The following is a 4,846-nucleotide window of genomic DNA, read 5'->3' as shown; positions in this document are numbered from 1 at the left end:
GATTGTTGTCACTTTTTTCACGTTTTGAATGAATTGTTTCTTTTATTTTTATGTGTGGTTAATAACCGAACCAAACCAAACCAAAACCGAAAACAACCAAACCGATAAATATATACTTATTATATTTGGTTTGGTTTGGTTTTGATAATTTTAAAACCGATTAAGTTGATTTGGTTTTGGTTTTGACCAATAACCGACCTAAATCAAACCGTAAACACCCCTACATATCAGTATGTGGACTCACAAATTGAAATTAAAGAGACTGCGATATATATAAGTTCTATTTTTATCTTATGTAGGATAAATAAAATAAAATTTGATAGACTTTCAGTTTTGGTAAAAACATCTGTCAAATACATAAGTCAATCAAATAATAAATGAAGCATATATATAAACACAACTAAATATATAAAAAAAAAAACAAATTTTAAAGCTTAGGCCACCCCACAGCCCCAACCTCCTCTACCACCACCACCACCACACTCACAGCCCCACCCCCACACTCAATAATGTCTCCTAAAATTATGTTTGGATAATATTTTTTATTTATTTATTAAATATTTAAAAGTGATTAAAAATCTATTTATTTTATAGGATTTTTTTTTTCTATTTTCAGTTATCATATATGAGAATATGAAAAATTACCTTCAATAACATCCTAAATTAGATTTTTAATGTAAATCTTTTATTGCACTATTAACGAATGTAAGTTTAAATACTAAATAAAAGTGACACCAACTTATATGTAGTGCAAGAGACGATATGGTTTCCACACGATCGTCCACGAACACACATATCCATTGAGGGGTCGTAGACAGTGGCGGATGCAGAAATTTTTATTGAAGGATTCAAAAATGAGTAAGCACGGAGCAAGCTAAAATGTGATAAAAAAGGAGGCTATCTGAACTTGAACTAGCGAAGCCGAGAAGAGTTGGTTGAATCTTGAACCTACTTTATCACTAAACCAAGTCTTTAGCTTATGATGATGGGGTTCATTATTAAATATAGGGAAAAAAGACAAATATACCCCCATAACTATCGTAAATGGTATGCAAATACCCTCCGTCATACTTTTGGGACATTGGTGCCTCTGCTGTCAAAAAACTAGAGCATATATATCCTTCACTCTAACGGAAGACTAAATAGGGACACGTGACGCAATTTTATCAGTCGATAAATATCGGATCAGTGGATAAGATTATGACACGTGTATGTCCGTTAGTATAAAGGGTATATATACTATAGTTTTTGGACGGCAGGGGCACCAATATCCCAAAAGTATGACTGAGGGTATTTGCATACCATTTACGATAGTTCGGGGGTATATTTGTCATTTTTCCCTTAAATATATACACGTAAATCTGTAAATCAATCATATATATATAGTGTAATTTTCCGATGAAGGGGTTCAAATGAACCCTCTTCGCTCCATGTAGCTCTGCCCCTGGTCGTAGGAAGTATTAAGTGAAATAGTCTATGTATGGTATTATTCCCTCTGTCCCTAATTACTTGTCCACTTTTGAATTGACACACCTATTAAGAAAACAATGATTGACATAGTGAGTTTACCATTTTACCCTATTAATTATGAATTTGATGAATTAAAAACTTAAGATTTTCAATAAGTTTTACATTTTTCAAAGTAATTAATTGAGGGTATAATAAGTAAAAAAATTTGTCCTTTCTTGATTTATCAAAATGGACAAGTATCTAGACAACAAAAAAAATGAAAAGTGGACAAGTAATTAGAGACAGAGGACTATTTTTACTCCCTCCGTCCCTATTTAGTTGTCCATGTTTCCTCTTTTAGTTGTCCCTATTTAGTTGTCCATTTTGACAAATCAAGAAAGGACAACAATTTTTTTCCTATTATACCCTTATTTAAATAAAGTAAATAAACTTATGAACTTCCCAACATTGATTAGTCATCTTGAGTTAATTTATTTTGGAATTGTAAATTGTAACTTTTTTATGCTAATCATTGTTACCTTAATCTGTGTGTCATTTCTAAAGTGGACAACTAAATAGGGACGGAAGGAGTACGTATTATGTTCGATAAAATTTTTGAGTCTATCTATAACTAATCAATACTAATCCATCGATTAGTTATGCACCATGGTTTTGGATGACGTGGTAGTATTGGGTTGTTCATCCGTGGTGGCTAGAGACACGACGTTGAAGTTTGGAGGGAAAGTAAATCTCAAAATGGCCTCACTTTCATTCCTTAATTTGTATTTTTAGTTTTTTTATAGGTTAGTTCTATTAATTTTTAAAATATTAAAAAGATTCGGTCGGTGTACGGAAAATTCTACTCTAAGGGACAAAATGTTTTTTAACAAAAGCGACTCTATATTCAAGAGGACTTAAGCCCGAGTCTCTAGATAAGGATGAAAGAGTTCATATCACTTCACCACAAGTCACAACCTTTGTTGGTAATATTTGTGGGACTTACGCCTCAAGACTTATATCTCATATCCCGTGGTAAGTTAAATGCTCCATCTTATGTCATACTTTAAAAAAAAAGAAAAATTTATCCAATTACACAAATTTTTCTATTATATTTACTAATTATTCTTATAGTTTGAAATAATTATTTATTATCACATTAATTAATAAATTTATATAAGATTTCAAGTTAGATAGACCTAAATACATGTATTCTTGTTATCAGATACATTCTGAAATATAAAATACATAGGGAGAGATGCGAGTGAGAGCGGAGAGAGACGAGCGAGCGAAAAGTTTGTGTATCTCAAATACACGTGAATCACACTATATACATGTATCTGTAATATCATATACATTCTGACGTATAAATACATAGGAGAGAGGCGAAAGAGAGAAGAAAGAGACGAGCAAGAGAGTCATACATGTAAATTCACTTATATACGTTGTATATGGAATAAATTACATTCGTTTTTTACCCCATTAATCTGAAATATATGTATCTAAATGCATCTGATATATGTATTTAGATATCAAAATTTGACACGAATAATAATTTTAAAAACTCACAAAAAATATATATAATCAAACTCTAAACTAGTAAAATTTATGTTATTTTATCCTTTAAAAAACTGTTCTCAAACACTTCAAAGTTCAAACATACACTGTGTTGTTTTCACTTGTGAAAGTTAGTTACGGATTTACTATGCAGGAGTGTGACTTGTTTCCAGATGGAGTGTATAGGTCCTATCAACAATTAGTTGACCTTTGTACTTTAATTTATTTGTTTAATTAAATTTGATGTTGAGTTTAAATAAACAAATTAATAAATAAATCTTATAATATTAAACTAAAAATAAGTGAAATGTATTAAAAAAAATTAATCTTATAGTATTGAACATATTATGTAGACGTTTATAATTAAAAAATCATTAAAAAAATAAAGAAGGAAAGAGACATTATTTTCAAAATTGACTAAAAAAATATAAGACAAATAAATTGAAACAAAAAAGCAATATATATTGATGATTGGTGGTTCGATCATTAATAACATGACTTGAATAAAAGTAATTGACCTGCTACTCCATTTTTTTTTTCTTTTTCTTTTTCCTTTATCCTCTATTAACTTTGATACTTTTCTTTAAAATTGTTTATTAAGAATTTATATTACGAAATTTATTAAATGATATTTTATAATTTGATTATTTATATTTTATGTAATTGTCCAGTGATTAGGATAATATTAAAAAAATGAGTTTGATAAAATGGATAAGTAAATTAAAAATATATATATCAAAAACTAGTAAAGAAGAATAAAAAAATTATTAACTTATCGAAACTTCTTTATATATCTCGTCAAACTTCAAGAAGACAAGAGTCTTTGGTTAAAAAACGAGGAAAGAGTTTGAAATTTAAATCAATCAAATAATAACAACAACAATATATCAGTATGTGGACCCACAAATTAAATTTGAAGAGAGTGTGATATATGTAAGTATTATTTTTATCTTATGTAGGATAAATAAAATAAAATTTGATAGACTTCCAATTTTTTTAAAGACGTCTGTCAAATACAAAAGTCAATCAAATAATAAATGAAGCAATATATAAACACAACTGAATAAAAAAAAGAACAATTTTTAAAGCTTAGGCCACCCCACAGCCCCAACCTCCTCTACCACCACCACCACACTCACAGGCCCCACCCCACACTCAATAATGTCTCCTAAAATTATGTTTGGATAATATTTTTAATTTATTTATTAAATATTTAAAAGTGATTAAAAATCCATTTATTTTATAGGATTTTTTTCTATTTTCAGTTATCATAGATGAGAATATGAGAATATGAAAAATCACCTTCAATAATGTCCTAAATTACAGTTTTAATGTAAATTTTTTATTGCACTATTAATGAATGTAAGTTTAAATACTAAATAAAATTGACACATAACTCATATATAGTGCAAGAGACGATATGGTTTCCACACGATCGTCCACGAACACACACATATCCATTGAGGGGTCGTAGACAGTGGCGGATACAAAATAAATTATTGAGCGGTTTAAAAAATAAATAAGCACGGAGCAAGCTAAAATGTGATTAAAAAAAGGAGGCTATCTGAACTCAAACTAGCGAAGCCGAGAAGAGTTGGTTGAATCTTGAACCTACTTTATCACTAATCAAGTCTTTAGCTTATGCTGATGGGGTTCATTATTAAATATATACACATAAATCGGTAAATTGATCATATATATATAATGTAATTTTCCGACGAAGGGGTTCAAATGAACCCCATTCGCTCCATGTAGCTCCGCCCCTGGTCGTAGGAAGTATTAAGTGAAATAGTCCATGTATGGTATTATTCCCTCTGTCCCTAATTACTTGTCCACTTTTGAA

Source organism: Solanum tuberosum, unplaced genomic scaffold (assembly GCF_000226075.1).
Source record: "Solanum tuberosum cultivar DM 1-3 516 R44 unplaced genomic scaffold, SolTub_3.0 scf00062, whole genome shotgun sequence".
NCBI classification, from domain to species: Eukaryota; Viridiplantae; Streptophyta; class Magnoliopsida; order Solanales; family Solanaceae; genus Solanum; species Solanum tuberosum.
Note: the sequence above shows the minus strand (reverse complement) of the source record.